This window comes from Heliangelus exortis, chromosome 2 (genome assembly GCF_036169615.1).
Source record: "Heliangelus exortis chromosome 2, bHelExo1.hap1, whole genome shotgun sequence".
Taxonomy (NCBI): Eukaryota; Metazoa; Chordata; class Aves; order Apodiformes; family Trochilidae; genus Heliangelus; species Heliangelus exortis.
The window spans coordinates 123497143-123518206 of NC_092423.1; positions in this window are offsets into that span (position 1 = coordinate 123497143).

Here is a 21064-nt window from a genome sequence, read left to right on the forward strand (position 1 = left end):
GATAAGGTAGTTGCTAACTACCTTATCTACATGTCTTTTAAATACCTCCAGAGATGGTGACTCCACTCCTTCCCTTGATAACCTGTTCCAATGCCTGACAACCCTTTCAGTAAAAAAGCTTTCCTAATATCCAATCTAAACCTCTCCTGGCACAACTTGAGACCATTTCTTCTTCTTCTATCACTTGTCACTTGTTCCAGGTAGTTGTAGAGAACAACCTCATGGCCCCTCAGTATCTTTTTCTCCAGGCTAAACAATCACAGTTCCTTCAGCTTCTCCTCATGAGACTTTGCTCTAGACCCTTCGCCAGCTTTACTGCCCTTCTTTGGACATGGTCTGGAGACACAGGCAGATCAATTAACCAATACAGCACTGTCTTTAGAACAGCACCTACCACACCACTCTGGAGCTGCAGAAAATTTATTCAATTGCCCTGGTTTGAGAGAATCTGCCTGGGACACCACCATTGATATTAATTTGTTGCCAATTGAAATAATAATAATAATGCTAACTAAAAAAAAAGTTGTTGAAAATAAAAAGAGATTAAAACAATGCCTTCCTCTTTTTGCAGGCTGAACTCTATTCCTCTACCCCTCTGTTAGTGCAGGGGGGTACGGAGGGCAGGAGTGACATTCAGTGCTTGGCAAATCCTCCCTTGTGGCTCTTTCTTCCTCACATTTTTCTTCAGCTCTTACATGGCCTCTCCACAGGCAGCAGTTCCTACAGAAAAATAATCTGCTCCAATTTCATCCTCAGTGGGCTGTAGGGGAATCTCTGCTCCGGTGCCTGAAGCACCTTCTCTCACCTTGATGTCTGCAGGACTGTTTTTCCCACTTCTCTTTCCTCACTCTACTCTGTCTGCCCAGCATTTTGGCCTTTCTAGAACACACTATCACAGAGGCTGAGGAGCTAGGAATGCCCTGTGATGGGTGTGTCATAACCGGTTAGAGCCAGCTGGAATCTACCACATCGAGGATGGGGTAGCCCTGGCCTCCCTACACAGAGGCCACTCTACAGCCTCTGCTGCCAGGACCTGGACTCTACAACCTCCATACCTACAATCCCAGTGCATCTAAAAGGTATTTGCACTCTTTTCCTGCCTTTGAACTGTGAACATATATTGATACTACATTAGAAAATGACCCTTAAAACTTAAATTTTGTCCAGTGGAGTCCTTGCTGAAACAATGGATATTCATAGATGTAGCCTGAAGAGATTGTGAAAAGCTTCAGATTCAGGTAGGTGTTCATAGCTTTTCAATAGGCACCTGAAACTGGAACTTCTGAAGAGTCACCATTGATAACAGCTGTTACAAATGACAGTGCCAATTTTCAGATGTATTGTATGGCAAAAAAAAGAAATACAGATTTATTGTGGTTTTCATGAATTAAATTTACTTATATTAGTAAGGTAGGTTTACATGTTGCTTTTTTCCACATTTTTCCTTTGCAGGACCTCAATAGCTGAAGTTTCAGGTACAGTCTCTTACTGAGAATTGGATTTTAGCATATTTCATTTTTCGTCTCTTTACAGGAGTCACAGTTAACACTTTGTGTTTACTCATTATAGAGGTGAGACACTCCTGCCCAGGAACATGAGCACCATGTGTTATTACACACAGTAAAATGACTGATTTTTGTTAGAAGATGTTATTTGCTGAAGTAAAGAAAATAAAGAAATAAAAATACAGTCAGGAAATACTACAAAGGTTAATTATAAATGCCTATGAAACCATCTGTTCTTGCTGACATTGAAGACTTCTGAATCAGGCTATGCATTTATTGAAAGTGAACACATATACAACATCCAACTACAGTGTTCTCTGTTGGGTTGTGTGGAGAAACACTTGTACTTTGTCTTTGAAACCTCTGAGCAAATGTTTCTTCTCTGGCAAATCTGTTTTTCTGATTACTAAGTAGTAAGGTGAAAATATTCTTATATCAGTGCTTTTATTATTCATTGATTTGGATATGGAAAGGGACCATAAATGTACTCTGGCAGGGTGATAGTGCTCTTATGCAGTAATTTCCATATCAGATTCTACAGTGACACGGGGAAGTTTGAAGAATTTCCATACAGCTTACGTATGTTTGATTTATGATACAAACTCGAACCACTATGAAAAGAAAGCAGAATGATTAATTTGCGTATAAAGCTAAACTACATTATTTGGTTATTTTAGCCTTGAACCTCTCTGAACTCCTTATAATGCTTCTTTCTCATGTCATATTTGAAATCTCAGTTGTGAGATTTAGACAATGGTCTAAGTGCTACCCTGATTGCAGACATTTCCTGGTACAGCATCTGTGGTGAACACAAATGTCTAACAGAGGCTGTGGACTTGTAGCTCAGTGAATATGGTGTAACCTTTATAGCAAAAGCCCACAGGCTCTGTACTAAGCTAACAATATAGACCTCAGGGTTTGTCAGGGTTTACCTAGACTGGCACTCCATGAAAAGTTCTTTAAGCTTGTTCAGCCATAACATCTGTCTAACAAGGTGACTGTTCTCTCATTTGCTTAGCTCTGTTCAATTGCATGGTATGACATCTATTGTTATGTGTACTTTTTGTAAATAATAGATAGCAATAACAAGCAGCTATGTTATGTAGCATGTACTGTTTATGATTCTAAAATAAAAATGCAGTGTAAAGTACAGCAGATTATAGCAAAGGCCTTGAAAGTGTAGGCACAAAGTGTTACCAGACTCCTTAAAGCTATAAACAATTTACCAGCCATTTATTAATTGCATCTTTGGGATTTAGGTAAAGCAATGTAAGAAATAACAATGAATAGGTAGCTATTGTATGCAAAATATCATATATTCCAAATATGGATATAGATAATGAAATTATAGAGCAATGAAAAAAAAAGAAAATTCAGAGAATGGTAGAAAATGTAGCTAAATAATCCCAAATATATCTCAGAATGAAGAGAAATAAATCTTCACCATTAACACCATACTCCTTCCAGAAAGGATTCAGGGTACTGCTGTCTCAGTACAACCACTCCCTATACTGAGGCTGTCAATCCTGGGACCCATTGGAGCAGTGGAAAGGCTCAGAAGTATGTAAAACAATTACAACTGTAGTAATATTGTCTTCTTTTGTTTTTTTCTGTAGTCATTTAATCTGGGCTGAAAATAATTCTTTGACTAGATCATTTCAGTCAGACTAGATAGAGATTCGTGTATTTGTATTAAGATATATTCCTTTAGTCTGCATAAACTGCCCAAGTTTAAGACCAAAAAATGATGAGAATTTAGGCTAGAGACATAGTCTATACACCAAAAGAACAAAGACAGTTAGAGGCAGAGAAATTCAGACTAGGAATCTGTGATGATCCTATGTAGCAGGAAACATTTCATAGAATAATAGAACTCCTCTTGCTACCTTAAATTATCTAAAAGCTTCTCTTTCCAGGCTTCCTTCACTGTATATATAGAATGAATTCTGTCTGGTATTATTTGTTAGATCATTAATACTATACACAAAACAATTCTCAAAAAAATCCCACAAACAACAAACCCTACTGTAAGGTCATGAAAGTCAGAATTCTCATAGCTCAGACTTGCTTTTTGTATTATATTTAATCCAATCTAACATTGTATCAAATTTAAGAACTGTTGAAGTGAACAGAAAGTGTAAAGAATGTATTTATTGTTTTCTATACATTACTAGTCTATTCTTCCACACAGTTTGCTGTTTCAATCAGAAAACCAAAAAATTGGGAAATGCATTAACAGCATATAAATGGTTTTCTCTTTAGTTGCCCCATGATTTTTTGATTTAAAGGAAGTGTGTACTGTTTGTGTGAACGTCAGAGCCTGCTGGAGTTACATGGGTAGGACCAAGAACTACTTTCAGCCTGAATAGAAAATCTAAATTGGCGATGAATGCTGTAGCCAAAGTGTTCATCTTGATAACAGAAAAACCAAAAACTGATTCTCTCTTCAGTGCTTTTCAGTGCAATCCATTTAAAGGCACAGACTACCATAAAAATGTTAGATAATGTATCTGAGCATATGGAACAACATAAACAAATGTTGAAAATCCTGGTGATCTCTAACAGCTGATTTTACCACATTGCAGCTCAGTCACTTGGAAGGGATAACCCCATCTGGATTTAGTGAGGCACTATTCAGACCATGCACTGTGCTATCCTTGAGATGAATATTCTCTTAGCAGAGGCAGGCAAACTGAAAACTAGTGCAGTTTACAACCTTAATTTTTAATCACTATGTTTCAGTTTAGTCTAATACGGGCTTTGAAGTTCTGTGTGTGAACACACTTGCTCACCCCATTACCCTAGGGTAAATATGGCATAAACTAGGACATTTTATACACTACAAAATTTTTTTGTTAAAATAAACCTAAGTAGAGTGTCATGATTATTAAGGATGCTTTTCTATTTGTATGTTTTTTTAAATTAAATTATTTGCAATGTCAGAGAACAGGCACATACAAAGTAAGCCATTCCAGAAAAGAATGTTTTTTATAGTTTTATGAAAAAGACTCAAAATGCTAAATAAGTCATAATGACTAAGTAAAGTGATTTGCACTAACAACTTCTTTTTTCATTTAGTAAACTTCGAAAGTAATGAAAATGAAGAATTGCTCTCCTCTGGGCAAGTAACTAATTATACAGACAGACTGGTCCTCAGCTGTAAATTCTTGGTCCTTTGCACTAAATCGTTCTTTCAACATCAAGTTAAGGTTCTAGAAGGAATACTTTGCAACTTGTTTCCATGTTCTGCTTTGAGAGGACCAAGATGAAAATTGCCTATAGCTATAATGGCTTAACAGTGCTCTGGTACCCCCCAGCATGTTGATGTGGCAGCTACAATGTGGGGAGAGCAGCTGTTTCTATGGGGAAGAGAGGGGGACTCAGGTGACCATAAAGGACCAATCATAGTTTTCCTTCCCGCGAGGCTCAATATAAAGTGGCTCCTAAGAGGCCCACTGATCTCTCTAGTCATCCTGCTGATCTCTCTAGTTATCCTCTTTGTTTGCTTTTGTTCCCTGTATGGCTCCTTCTTCATCTTGAGTTCTTGTTGGAGAAGTACATTGGTCACCCAGACAGTCTGTCATCCTCTTTCCTGTGTAGCACCAGCCTGGCTGCTCCAAGGCTGGTGTGAGGATCCTGGAGTGAGGCAACCCCATCTGCTGCTGAGTCCAGTTTGGGATTTTTCTGGTTGGAAAGTAATTACCAACCGAGGATTCTGGGTTCCATATTTTAATTATTTGTATGTATTTGTAATTCACCATTATTGTTGTCTCAAACCATGAGCTTTTAGTTTGATTTTCTCCTCCCTGTTCCATAGTTGGGGCAGGGGTGAGTGAACAGACACATAGTTCTTTGTTACCAGCTAGTCCTAAACAGCAATATTTCTCCTCCATTTTCTTTGAAAAATGTTATGGCAATAAAAGGAATTTGTGGTGGCTTGGTAAATACCAGCGTAAGGTTTGAAAATTTTTGGTTCGTTTCATGGAATTGTTAGATCACTGTAAGCTTTGCTACCATACTTTGCTTGGGGTATGGAGTACCTGGGGTAGGAATAACAAGTGTTTATAACTGAGGGTTTCTGAAATGGAGTGAAGTGGAACTATAGTGTACAAATGTACTACCTAAATGTCCTGTTCAGGCTCACTTTCCTGTAAAGACTAATGAGTAAAAGGACTGCCCTGAAAATAGATTCATCTAGTTACTTCATGTAGATTTTGGAAGCAGAATGCATGCTTCTTAATAGGAGGGAGATGTCTAGATATTTCCAACATTTCTCATCTGACGTGTTACAAATTGCATATGGAGAGGCTACTCTAAAAGGAAGTTACCTGAATTTGTAGCAATTATTAAAAATAAAAAATAAAATAAAAAAAAATTTAATGACAGCTTGTGAATACCCTCTGTCTGTAGCAGACATCTTCACACTGTCCCTACAGATAAAAGTATAGTGAACTTCCTTCCTCATGGACCCAACAGTCTTCCCCAGATGAAAACTGAAAAACAGTATCTGAAAGCCATGTCTTTTGTCATAGAATCATAGAATTGGCTGGGTTGGAAGGGACCTCAGAGATCATCAATTCCAACCCTTGATCCACCACCGCTGCAGTTACCAGACCATGGCACTGAGTGCCACATCCAGTCTCTTTTTAAATATCTCCAGGAATGGAGAATCCACTACTTCCTGGGGCAGCCCATTCCAATGCCTGATCACCCTCTCGGTAAAGAAATTCTTTCTAATGTCCAACCTAAACCTCCCCCAGCACAACTTGAGACTGTGCCCTCTTGTCTTGCTGAGGGTTGCCTGGGAGAAGAGACCAACCCCCACCTGGCTACAACCTCCTTTCAGGGAGTTGTAGAGAGTGATGAGGTCTCCTCTGAGCCTCCTCTTCTCCAGGCTGAACAGCCCCAGCTCCCTCAGCCTCTCCTCATAGGGTCTGTGCTCGAGTCCCTTCACCAGCCTGGTTGCCCTCCTTTGGACCTGCTCCAGGACCTCAATATCCTTCCTAAACTGAGGGGCCCAGAACTGGACACAGTACTCAAGGTGTGGTCTCACCAGGGCTGAGTACAGGGGCAGAATCACTTCCTTGGACCTGCTGGCCACGCTGTTCCTGATACAGGCCAGGGTGCCATTGGCCTTCTTGGCTACCTGGGCACACTGTTGGCTCATGTTCAGCTTCCTGTCAATCCAGACTCCAAGGTCCCTCTCTGTCTGGCTGCCCTCCAACCACTCTGTCTCCAGCCTGTAGTGCTGCATGGGGTTGTTGTGGCCAAAGTGCAGGACCTGGCACTTAGCCTTGTTGAACCTCATCCTGTTGGAATCAGCCCAACTCTCCAGTCTGTCCAGGTCCCGACTTTTTGAAAGTTTTAACCAGATGCTGTTACAAATGATTTAATAAAGACTTAGCAAATGTCAGATTTTATTTTCTGAATATTTTCTCAATATGGGGCAGATTTGGATTATTTTCTTTTACAGAAAGGTTACCAGGTTCTCTCCATCAAATAGCCAACCTTAATCCTAGACTCTAAAGAGTAGGGATTTATTTTTCTATTTTTCTGGCAGTCTGCTTTTGTGCTACCCATATGCTCTGTGTCTGAACAAAATGCTCTTTTGATATTTTTGATGTAGTTTCCAAAAAAAAAGAGAAATTCAGGGTGTCAAACTATGAAGCATAAATATTTTGAAGTTTAATAAAGAAACCAAAATCTAGCAAGAGTTAATAGTTTTCCTCTGAGATAAAAATACTTTTCTGTCCTTTCTTTTAACTTTGATCTTTCCAGTTTAGACTATGCTATTTGCCTTGAAATATTTTTTCTACTTTTTGAAACATATTTTCTGGATACAAAAATGCTTTACAAAAGTAGAAATTATGCTTTTGTTGGGGACAGAAAGCATCTCAAAAGCAAAAGAAACATCAAATTTGTTCTCACTTGTAGAGAACAATATCTATGTTGTCTGTTGATACATAAATTGACAGTGTTTATGTTGTAGACACTAAAAAAAAATAAGTGTAAAAGTTTTAAATGCATCCAAGATGTTTAATATTAAATCCAGGGTTCTATTGTGTAGTGGTTAAAATCAACAAAGACATTTCTTGTACCCACCCTTTAACCCAGAAGCTGGTAGGATAAAGTGAGAGATAAAGAGGAAAAAAGTTACAATGTTATATTTTAGGCTATTGATGTCTTCCATCTACACAGGTGCTACTTTGGTTTTCTACTAGCTTCACAGTCCACAAAAATAGTGAGCGCAATAGTTGTGTTTTGTTCTTTCTCCAAATACATTTAAAACTCTTTCACTCATTTTTTGGGGTTCATGCCCTCCATTCTGCACAGGGAACTAGAAGACTAAAACTGTTTTTTTTTTTTTATATCATCCTATGGATCCATTTCTTTCTCTCTTTCTTTGTCTTTGTCTATGTCTATGTCTTTCTGTATTCCTCTCTTTCTTTCTTTCTCTCTCTCTCTCTTTCTCTCTTCTCTTTCTCTCATTCTCTCATTCTCTCGTTCTCTCTTCTTTCTTTCTCTCTCTCTCTCTCCTTCTCTTTCTTTCTCTCTCTCTTTCATCCTTTCTCCATTTTCAATTTTTTTCTTTTCTTTTTTTTTCTTTTTTTACCAGACGTGTATAATATTTAGTGAAAAAAAGTGTTGCTCACAGATGCATGTGTTATGCTTCATAGGTCCATGCTCAGGCCTTTAGAAAATATTAAAACGTATCCAGTTTTTAATATTGATTTCTTGCTACAATAAATTTGACCCCTAAGTAACATGATCACATAGGTCCTTTGCTGCAAGTGTTATAATAAATGCTGGATTTCTGAGGGAGGAGGGCACTTTTTGACTCCTGTTTCTAAACATAAAGCTTTCACAGCAGCATAGTTTTCTTCTTACTTTTGTACTCTGAGATCAGATGCAGAGAGCCAAAGAGAATCATTGGTCCTGGAGGAAGCTGAGTTACATGAGCTTTTCCTTTCCACAGTTCTCAGTGACATGATACAAGACGACAAGGCATCAGGGCTGTAATCACCTCTGTTTTTGACAGGCTGACAAATGCTTAAAATTACTGCAAGCAGAACACATCTTAAACTGGTATGTGGCAGAGTCTCTCCATTAAAGTTTACATAATAGCACTCATTTATACAAGCTGATAATAAGGCAAAACCCATGCATTTCAGTTTTTCTTTCCTGTCAAGCACAAGACTTTACAAAGAAAAAAATTGGCCTCTTTGTGTGAGGCAGGAAAGCAAAGGCAGAAGTTTTGTCCTGTTTTATATTCTGGTTCTCACTCGAGTGAATGAGTTTTTAGGCTTGCAGCTACATATGCACATTTCTAGCACAAGCCCTTACACATATATATAATCAACTTTGCCAACACAAAACCCATTGACTGCATATAGAAATTAATTAGTAGATGTTGTGGGTGTTTATAGGGATAAAAAAAAAAAGGTAAGTGTCTTTCATATTATGACCTGCATTTATTTGGAAGTGAGGCTTATTCAAACTTGTTTTGAAATGGCTAAATGCAATGCTCCGAAGAGAAAATGGAAGCCATACTTTAATTATAAGAAGTAATTTGGAAACAAATATTTGATTCATCAACAGACCACCAACTGTGTGCATTAGTTTGCCTAAATTAATAAAGGTGGTCTCTTAACTGTTATGAAATAAAGTACTGGTAGAATGAAAAGGAGACTTATTATTAGAGCAACCCAGGATTGATGTATATGGGGTAATCTGTCAGCCTAGATGTTGACAGATGTTGGGTGAGTGACTCATACATTAACTTTTTCCTTTTTTGCTCTGTTTTCTGGAATAGAGTAGCCCTCTGCCTGATTCATTATCTTTACACTGCTGTTCTTCAAAGACCGATTCCATTTTTTCATGACAATCCTCAGAAGTCAATTCACACCGAGAGAGTGAGACTTTTGGCAGTTCTCTGCTTTCCATTCGTCATTCCTTCTGTTTGGCTGAAGGTTTCTTCACACCTAACAGCCTTTCCACAGTTCTGCAGTTGCAGTAAAAAATGAAAAGAGCAGGTATAAGGTAACTGCAGCTTTTCTTTTTCCCTTCTTGCCATTCTAGATCCCAATGTTTTATACTAGTTCATCTCCACCTGCTCTTAGTTGACCTGCTGTTGAAGTTTACCCTGCCTTTTATTCTCAGTTTAGTGCTCTGTATCCTGATTTTCAAGGGCCTAGGTTTCTATCTGTAGTTTTTATATGGAATTTTTTTTTTTGCATCTTGATTTTTGTTGTTTTTCCTCCTCATTTCAACCTTTAGCTAGTTAGAAGCAAAAACCCCAGCTGGGCTGGAGTTTGTTCCTGCTGCTTAATGGGACTGTAGTTGTTTACCCACACAGTCTCCCAGCCTTGATATTGAATTGATCCTTCCTTTTGTAACCACATCCATCATATGATTGTTGGTTCTTTTCATGTCTGACTGGATAGAAATGACCAATTAGTTCTGACTTATTTAACCACTGAAGGTCTAAAGCTATTTCTACTTAGATTTACAAATGGTGCAGTGCAATAGGATTGCATATAGAAGAAAGTACTCGCGAGTATCATTGGAGAATTGTAATTGCATTTTTATTTTACTTTTTATTGTATTCCTTGAGGAGAATTTAACACATGCTTGTGCTTAAGTATCTATATAAATTAATAAACAATTGTCCTGGTGTTGTTGTCCTATTCGCTGCATATTCAGCTGATCTGCCACTTCTTGAAGGCCACTCTTGAGGTTTTTACAGCTCTTTGTTAAGTATTTTACATCATAGATAGATGGGAAGAAAAGGTTCAAGATATGGAAAAAATCATATTCCTCTTCTGATAGCCTGGAATCTGTCAGCAACTTCACTATGTAGCCGAAGTCATAGCTACTGTGGAAGGACAGACACTTCACACCGTCACTAAGAACAACCCCTGATGTCATAAGCAACTCAGCAAAATGCAGGATTCCTCTTACTGAATTCTCCTTCTCTTGATTCAGTCTCATAAGAGGGCATTTCTTCTTAATGGCTGCAATGCAGTGTCCCCCTCCTATGTGAGGAAAAAGGGGTAAACGCAGTTCCCTTTACAGATGAGACCCAGGCTCAATGAGGAGCTGTGACAGCATCTTCATATTCTTGTGCTGTTTTAATCACATCACCCACAATTGCTTCCAATACTCCAGGAACCCATAACATAACTGATAATGTATGGTTAAAAGGTGGTGGTGCACCATGCACAAACCTTTGCATCATAGGCTTAGGGCATGGCATGTGATAAGGATCTTCAGTGTTTTCATCGGTATAGATCACACCTCATTATGGCCAATTCTTCCAGATAACTGATAGCCTTTTCAAGTGTGGCTGCTTTGACCTGTGGGCAGTCTATTTCCTCCTTATTATCTCAATAAGGGATATCTCTCCCTTATGGCTGACAGGAGTCATCTCCATAGGTTGGTGGTTCCAGCCTTTTCCCCAAATGCCCGATCAATACCTTCATCTTTGGCCAGGGATCCCAACTGCCTGGCTTCTCTCTGAGTTAATGTTAGGGTAGCATCCCTGTCATCCTGTCATTGGAGTAACCAAAAAGTGGTTCACCTGCAAAACAGCTGAAGTCTTGTCTCAGAGTACGCAAGTCCCTCATGGAATGGGACTGAGCAGATTCTTCTGAGTCTGAGTCCTCCTCAGCTGACTCTGCTTTAGACTCTGCCTTAGCTGCTCTATGAGGAGAGGCAGTATTCTCTATTTCCTCTATCACCTGGTCATCTCGTTCAGACTTTGAAGGGTTAAGCCTAATTTCTGATTTCCACTGTTTTGCTTTTCTCCTAGTCACAGGGTCGGCAAGTAGCTGTGTGGGCTGAGGGGGAGAGGCTGCGGTGTCTGCAGCAGTAGCAGCAGCAGGGCTTGCTTTCTGAGCTCCAGCACTGTCTGTGCGGGTAGAGACAGCAGCTGCAGCTGTAGCAGAAACACTGGAGATGCTCGCCAGCCGTATCTGAGTTGTGCCTTTGCTTGAGGGGGGGTGGGGAGTGGCTGCAGAGGCAGGAGTGGGGTTGCTCTCTGTACCAGGGGCAGATCTCACTCTCCAAGCAGCAGCTCTCGGCCTCCAAAAAAGCCTGCTCATTCTCATGACTGTGTTTTTTGTCTTACTCCTCACCAATATATGAGAAAAATTGATGACACCCACTGGGAGATTCAGAAATGAAATGCTATTGCTACTAAAATCTGGTGGAGTCAGCCTGAAATAAGATGGAGTGGTATAATTTCCCAAATTAAAACTGAAAGTGTAATTACCAACCAAGATTTTTTTATCTCTGTATAAAACACAACTGCACCATGCACCACAATATACATCAATATTGAGGACCATATTGCAACAATGGTTCTTAAGCAGCTCTTACGAAAAATAAACCACATTAGTAACACTAATCCCAGATGCAAAATCACATATCACATACCCTGAATACCAAAGGTACAGCACGATTGGTTTAATCTCCCATCCTGTAAAATTTCTAAAGAAAGAGGTCTGATTCCTGCTCAGCAAAATCATGTTGGTATCCTCCCCCTGGAGCTGGAATTCAAACTATTCAGGCAAATTAGTCAAAATTTGAACTGGGCTCAAGCTAATTAGCTCGGGCCCCATGTTGGGCACCAATAAATCTGTCACGGTTTAACACTGGCCCAGCAATTAAACCAAATAACAGATGCTGTCTATTAATCCCCGTCCCCTCCCTGATAAAGAAAGGAGAGAAAATAAGAGAGAGAGGCTTATGGGTTGGAAACTAAACTACACAGCTTTAATGAAGCAGTAATGATAAACAGAAAGAAAATTATGAAATATATACAAATATACAGGAAAATTGATACTACATTCCTCCCCCTCTTCCCCCAGTATCTCTCACATCACCACCAATGCTGGAGGGCAGCCCTGAGAAAGTCCAGGCTGGACTCCTGGGGTTGGCAGCAGTTGGGAACTGGAGGCAGGAACACACAGATTCAGGCTGGCATGGATTAGGACCACAGGCAGAGGAATGGACGGAATCCTCCCAGGATGCCAAAGGAAAACAGGGACAGGTGAAGAAGGGAAAGAAGGGAAGGGGTTTGACCCTCGTGATCCCTCAGATCACGTATGACATGTATGGGATGACATGTATGGGATGGAATACTATGGTCAATTTTGTTCATTTATCTTGTCCGTTCCTCCCTAACGGAGGGTTGCAGGTGTGACCTTTTTATTCCTTTTCTCCTTCCAGAGGGCAAAATGCTCCTCAGAGCTGAGCAGTGCCTTTGGTTCTGCACACCAGTCTCTGGTTGTAACTATAAACATTGAGTGTTATCAGTCCTAGAAGCAGACACTGATTGAGAAACTTGCTGTTAATATCAGCAAGTGCAGCTACTTACAAGAGACTTAGCTGGAAGCAAAAGTATTAGACAGAAAATTACCTTTATCCTGGCCCAAGTCAGGACAACAGTGCATTGAAAAGAGTCCTACAATCATAACCCTCTCTCTTGGAGCCTATCTGTACAAATTCACTTATGAGCTGTGTTTATCTTTCCTCAGTTTTCCATCTATGCAGAACTATATGATGAAAGCAAATCCATTCAGTCTTCTAAGTTCCAACACAAAGAATTGACATTTTATGAATTGAATTATAATTATGATTGCTTGTACTTATACTAATTGTACTAAAAAGTTTCAGCTTCTAAGCCTTTAATACTAATTATATAGTTAATTGGATTTAAGCCTAAGATTTTTTAATTAACATTACCTAGATAATGTCATAATATAAAATATTATATAAATCTCTGAGAAGTTTGTCACATGAAAGGGGTGGAGAAAGATAGATATATGGAGATCTTTCTTCTCTTGTTTTTAAAAATTACATTGAGAGGGGGGATTTTAAAGCTTTTAAAAGGTATTTTTACAGTGCTTACAATAGGACAGAGGTAATCACAGTGTGTGAAGTTCTGTGATTGAAGCATATCAGTCTTGCTTTCTGCTCAGTCTAATTAGCTTTGTGGAGATGTAAAGCTCATCTTTTTTTGGTGCCATGCAGCTGCATTGCCGTTATGAATTTTAGAATTCATGGCTCAACATTCTGCTCAAAGCATTGTTATGATTTGTATTATGTGGCCATGTCAGCTCTCTTTGCAACATGTCCTTTATTAAGCTGATAATACATTATTTTCAAAGAAAGTATCCTCGAGGCTGTAGGCACTTCTGGAAACACCAGATTTTCTCATTTCAGTGATACCTGTTATAATTAATTAATCCAAAAATATTCCCAGTGAGCTAAGGTGTTTGCAGCCAATATTTTGGCATTGGCAGTGCCAAGCAATGCTCAGCTGTCACCTAACCCTTAATTTATATTATTGGCCATAAGCAATTTTTCCAGGTATCTGACACTAGATTTTGCTCAGAGTTCTAAGTCATAGCTAACTTTCTGTATCTGTGGGGTTTTTAGAAGAATAACTCTCTGTGGGTTGCCTGAAGAATGTAAACTCTGATGAGTTTCAAAAGCCAGCAGGACACCAAGGTCCCTTTGTGGGAATTAAAGAGACAGATAAGAATTTTTTGCTTTATTTTGTTTTTTTCCACTTGTTTCCTGAGCTAAAGGAGCCATCAACATACACCGTCTGTACTTTTGCTTGTGACATGTCATCACAGACCTGATTTGACAATACTATTATTTATGTAAACATAAGATTCCATTTATAAATGCAAAAAAATGTACTGATGATGGTATGAAAATAATCATATTAACATGGCAATGATTTTTTCATTTGTGTTAATAATATTGACTGACTATATTAGTCAATATGACTTTTTTTTTTTTTGTCTGTAATTTCTCTGATTTCCCCTTGTTGCTCTCTTTATAGTGTTTGTACTTTAATTTGTATTAATTTGTCATAAAGTATAATTTCAAGTTAATCCTAATTATAGGGAAAGGATCATCTAATTCAAATGGATAGATCACACGATGGATTTAAAATCATCTTCCCTAGCACACACAAATGTTCCATACATTGCAGAGGTACAATATAAATCATTTTGAAAAACTATTTCTTCTTCTACAGCCAAAGTTTGAACACAATTCACCACTTTCTGGCAGCCTGTGGATTAGATACGTTCTCAGACAGATTGGTTTGTAAAAAAACTGAAAACGAAAAGTCCTCTCAAGAATTTCATGCTGGCCATCTGCTCCCACGTTCTGCTTGTTGTTTGCTTCTTTCCTTTCTTATAATACCCAGTATGTAAAGTCTTATACATCCCTTGCGTCTTCTAGAGAATGTCTTCATATGAATTTGGTTTTGAATTATTTAATTTTTGGCTATATTTTAAAATTCATTAAATAAGAAAAATTAAGGGACACAGCCAAGCATCTTACAAATGCTTGTTAAAAATCACTTCTGCTTTTGTATAGTTTGGCAGAAAAAGGATGGTTTTTTGTTCAGAAATATAGGATGTTACATTTGACAGAGGAAAGCTGTAATCTAAAATAAGTTTTTCTCTCTTAAAATTAACAGTTGTTGGAAGAACAGAGCTGTCATTCTTCAGTGTCTTAGTGCTACTTTATTTTAACAAATCTTTAATCTCAGCAGATGCAACTTTAATTTGGTTATACTATTATCTCCTAATAGAGGAAATCTGCTAAACCTAAATTGTGAATCTCTGATAGTGGTTTCCTAAAATTTAACAGTTTCTGAAGTCTAATGAAATCTATTGATCTTTTCATGTTTGAAATTTTTATAGAGAAGTAAAATATTAAGGACTAAAAGTATAATTTGCAATTATGGAAGGATTGTTTCTTAAATAATACATCAGAAATAGGTCATGATCCCTAAAGCTCTTTGTTCAAATCTGAAACACTGCTGTGATGAAATATAAATATAAAATATTCTGTTCTTAGTGCAATATACTAATGTCATATATTTTACTCTTACAGATTCCACAGAACTGTCCAGATGTGCTTCTGATTAAAAAAAAAAAAAATTTGTTAGCACAGTCCTAATGTCCTAATTATGTAATTAGAAACTTCTCCTGATTCTAATGAGACTCGGCTACAAGATATTATATTTAATGTTCCCTGATTTATTTCCAAGAACTAACAAGTGTCTGGTTTGTTTAAAGTATTTTTAAGTTTCTTGAAAAACATAATATGAAATTTATACTAAAGGGAATATGAAGGTTAAGAAACCCTGAAATCTTATATGTTATAATAAATTCTTGTAACAGTGCTTATACTAATGAAGATGGAAATCAAATCCTTTGGAAGTATCATTTCAATTTTAATGTCTAAAATGTGAAGCTTGAGTCAATCCTCCACTTGCTTTTTTATCTGTCAAGTCTAATATTCATCTCGGATTTGAAGAAAAATTTTAAAAGTTCTGAACTTATATCAAAGTTTTCTTTTAAAAGTAAAAAAAAAAAGTGTTATTTGCTAATCATCAGTAATTTAACATTTTTTAGAGTATACACTACATGGTGCTAGCTAGTGCACATTTCAATCTCGTTTTATGTGTATGAAATGTCACTGAATTTTTCCATAGGGTATGTTGGAAGGCCAGCAAAATTTAATAGATTCCACCGGATTATAAAAGCTATTTGCTATATCTTCTGGAACAACAACAAAAAACAACAAACAACAAACAAACAAAAGCAAAACAACCAAACCAAACCACACCAAACAAAAAGCAAAAGCAAAACCAACACTCAAGGAAACAAAAAAGGACAATTTTCAAACTTCTTTGATATGAGAAGACAGATTAAAGGTGTCTTCAATTTAGCACTTGGTTCAGTCTGTGTGGATTTAGATGAAAGCCGTCAGGGTTGGTTTTTTTTGTATTTATAGTGGAATTTTACTGTAATTTATCAAACTGGATTAAAAATAAAAAAAAATTTTAAAAAAAGAGACAACAAAAACCAAATCATTTTTATTTTAGTAAAGGTGAATCCTTTATCTACAATGATTTTCAGTCATATTTATTGTAATTATTATGGCATTTAGAACAAATAATGTAACTTAGAATCCTATTTTCTTCTCTGACCTATCAATAGACACATTAAAAAAATCTTCTCTAAACTAGAAAGAGAAAAGAATTGCATTTATTGCACTTGGCAACAGGTTGTGTTTCCCAGCTCAGGTGCTGTGTGTCCGCAATGAAATGCTGTGTCTTTGAAAGATAGTGTGTAGACAAGAAGAGGCAGGGTGTGAGAAAATATTTTATTAATTTTCTTTAATCTATAATTCTTTAATATTCATGGACAATAAAAAGAGAAACATTCAAATATAAGGGTAATTCCAAAATCAACAACAACAAGATAAATAATGCTATTTTTCTTTAAAAAAAAAAAAAAGAACTTCCATAAATTAGAATTTTCATGCATTTGATAAAGTCTTCTCTTTACTAGCAATGCAATTTACAAAACTGATAAAGGTGAAGTACTGAAGCAACTTAAAAACTAGTCTGAATATTTTAGACAGATGATTATCTGCAAGTCACATTGATTTCCCTGAGAAACTGAATTATCAGTTTTTCTAAAAATTTGTCCCACACAGCTATGAATCTGAAAATAGGCCTTTAAAGTTTAAAATGTTTGTCTAAGTCCTTTTTTATTTTTTTTCTTGCATTAATCAGACTTCAGATGAATGGGCAGATACTTTAAGTGACATTTGAAGAGGCAATCGTTGAATCACATTAGCTCAAAATATCTATCCAGGTCTAGTTTCCTCATAGGTATTTCAAGAATAGTGTCCTGTCTACCTTGAAAACTGAATCTAAATTGATGAACAAACTGCTGAGCTTGGAGCTATCTTCTTTTAAATATGATTTGTCAGGCTCTGTCCCAGAAGTCAGGAGAAATTTTAAATGTAGATGAAGAGTTCAGTTACACTTCTGACACAAATTTGTATGTGTGTCGACTTGACCTCAAGCTGCCATTGAATTTACACAGGTGAAGAGAACATTGTATCTGAGGACAACCACCAGTGATAATAAATACAGTGAAAAAGATAACAAGGTATACTAAACAACCACGAAGGAAGCAAGTATAAATAGAGAAGAGCTGAAGCTGCTGCATAGCCGTGGGGAAGTGAAGGAAGAGAATTTATTCCTCAAAGCAGAATAGACATGGTGTCACTCTAGGCTATCCCTGGTGACCTTGGGATTTAGAATACAAATATAGGTTTTAGGGCTAGCAGATTTAAAAATAGTTTTTCTTGATTCCAGGTATTTCAGAGGGTATAGAATGCATCTGCTGCTATTTTCAGTTGAAATATGGTTTAGGTTTCACTTCTTCAGTAAGGCTCTTGGTAGTGTCACTGCAAACATGCACCTCAAATAGTTATTTCACTAGTGAGGGGATGTTTACATGTATAAATAGAAGAACCAGTTTTCAACATTGCTGAAAATAAGTAGTTTTTCTGTTGCTTTTAAACAAAGTTGATTATATATTAAGTAGGCATTTTTGTTGTAGCTAGTTGGTACCTCCTGTAACTAAGGGAATATTTGATTTCTGAGAAATCTCAGTAAGTTAGAGCATGTTAGAGCAAAGTCAGTTCTCCTTAGTGTAACCATAAAGAAAGGAATTTTGTATGTGGTGTTATATATCTAAAACAAAGTGGGTTGGCAATTTCCTTATTATTTCTTTTATTATGTGATTATGCTAGAGGTACATTTTTTTTTTGTCAGACAGTTTTGTGTATAAAAGTATTTTTTGTGTTATCTCTCAACTAGATGAATGGATAATGCAATCCTTGAAAGGTAACAATTACTAAGAGGAAGACATTGCTATGAAACCTACTGCTCCTATTCTAGGAAACCTACTGAGGGCTTAATTTGGAAGGTAATAGTGCTTTATTTTCACTAGTAGAGGATGGCACAATTTTTAAGTTCCTAATTCTATGGAAATTTTTTTTTTGTTCTCCCTATGCTCCTGATATCTCACCAGTGTTATTTTATGTGATAGACAAGGTTATGCAAGCTTGGAGGAACAAGAAAATGCTCTTAACTGAGGGAGAGGGGAGTAGCAAGTAGCATGGCAGTGGTTATTATGTGAAAGAAAGGGTACATTGAAGGGTAGGAAGAAGAGAGTTAAGAGATTTATAGCTAGAGAAAAGTGCAAACCCTAGAGGTGCTGAAAATCAGTATATAACTATTTTTTTAATAGAAATGAAGCTTTTTACATGGCAACAAAGTCTGCTAAGAGAATAAGGCAATAGCATTTTCAGGAAAGGTTTGAGCCATATTTAAATGTAGATATTTTTCAGGGTATTTATTCCCATTCGTATTTTTGGAAAACATTTAGTGAATCATTCTAATTATATTCAAAATATAAGTGAATAACTTGCCCTGTAAGCTTTTTTTTTTTTTCTTCAGATATTTTATGATTGCAAAAGAAATATATATTTACATGTTGCTCATTTTCAGTATATTTTAATTCAGCATACCTAGTTTGTACATTATATTAGGTTATGTAATGTACATGTACATTATACTCTACTCTTAGTTTTATTTACAATCTCTCATCCAAGAAATCTTTAAATCCACTCATAGCATGCTTTGGGCAATATGCTGAGGAGTCTGGACCTTACTTACTCCATTGTAATCCATATAAATTGTCCTCCAAATCAGACTGATGGCCCAACAAGGCCCATATTCTGTTTCTCAAAGTGACAAAGAAAATCATATGTAGGGCAGCACAATACATGTCATTATGCAGCTATTTTTTCATAGCAAAAAGCCTTTTAAATGAGAGAAATGTTTATTTGCACTCTCTTCTATATTTTCCACCTGTCATGAAATAGTCCCAGTGTTAATGAGAATCAGTATATAACAAATAGTAGCATGCATGTATTTTCAAATTTCTTTGAAGTACCCTCTGGGCCTGAGTCTCTTGTATGTAGTAGCTGTTTTGTTGGATTTTTATATTTTTCTTTTTTTCTTTTGACATCACAGGAGTCCAAAGAACAGAATTTGCTCTTCAAACACTACATGAATGAAACAAAAAACACCACTTTGTCTTTCTTTGAATGGATCATTGAAATTATTTTAGTTGGAATAAATAAGAATTTTTCAAGTACCTTAAATTATGGTATGGTCATGTCTGTGTTGGCTCCTTTTTTTTAAGACTGAAGGCCGTTCAGATGGTTTATAGTAGATAAACACTTGCAGCTAAACTCTTAAACACAGTTGTGTTGTCCTCAAGAAACATCAAGAGAAGGAGTTAACAATTAAAAAGCACTGAAATAAAAACCAAGATTTAACAGGAGTTAATGCAGACTAATTCTTAGCCCAAGATAGGCATTCCCTAAGTCCATTTGACTTAGAGAATATAGGATCAAAAAGTGGAAAAACCCCTCACTACATCTCTTGAGGGAATATGGGAAAAAATGATTTTCCAATGTCTTTCTGCCATCTTTACACAGAAGGAGGAAATTATGGTATTTAACAGAATAGGAAGATTTCCTTTGCTCCTTCTTTACCTCTTGTGATATTTTCTTTCCTAAGAATATGAAATCTATTTAGAGATTACTTTTCTTTTCAGCTGAATTAATTATCATTAACCATTATCAGCTATTGTTCATAAATTGTTGAAAGCAACAGGGAGGCACTAAAGCAGCTGTGATTACTTACTATAATTTCAGATGTCTAATCAATTCAGCAGTCATTGCCATGTAAGGTCACTTAGTAATGAGGTATAAAGAAGTAGGGGCAGAGAAAATATAGGTTAAAAAGCATAATTTACCACTAAAGCATCTCTCAAAAGCCCAGTCCTTAGAGGCCCTGAGCCCCTCTCAAGAGACGAGCAGCTTCTATTGATGTGAACTTGATTTGAGGAGACTCATTACTTCGAGGGACATACTCAGATGTTTCCTGAAACAGTTCCTCCTTTCAGAGTTAATTTCTTCATTTTACACAGTGCACAAGATGTTTTTAGTTTTTGTTCCTATACTTCACAGCTTTTTCACAATTTTAGTGTACAATACAATATAAGTATATTGAGGAAACATTTCTTATGCAAGTAGAAATGGTTATTCTACCTCAATTAATGTGGTTGGAGAGCATCTAAATTTTTGAGACTGTTTGGCAATGTTCGTAGCTGTCACATCAGGACCTTAATCTGAGCAACATACTATTTTCTAAAATGCTAAGAGCAGAACCAGCACCCAGCCTGTCAGCAATGACTAGTGGCACATACTCAGAGATCGATCAAAACTAAATTAATTTCAATATCTGGCCTCTTTAAGATTCTCAAGATACATTTCCAAAAGCAAAGCCCAGAGATATTAATTCCTTTGACAAGTTTAGTCTTTTTTTCTAATAATAGAAGAAATACAAAAATAAAATTTAATAAAGAACTTTCCAGACTCATTTTTCATGTTTTCCCACTATCTGGAATTTCTTGGTATAGCTATATTATTCACTGTATGGCATAACACTAGCAGAACCAATTTTACTGTCAGAAATTTCCCTTCTAAAAGACAAGATCTGCACACATACCTGGGCCTTTGATTTTTCCTGCTGTGTAATAGGAGTTACTCCTGCTGATTGGTATTGCAGGATCTGCTTGAATCTT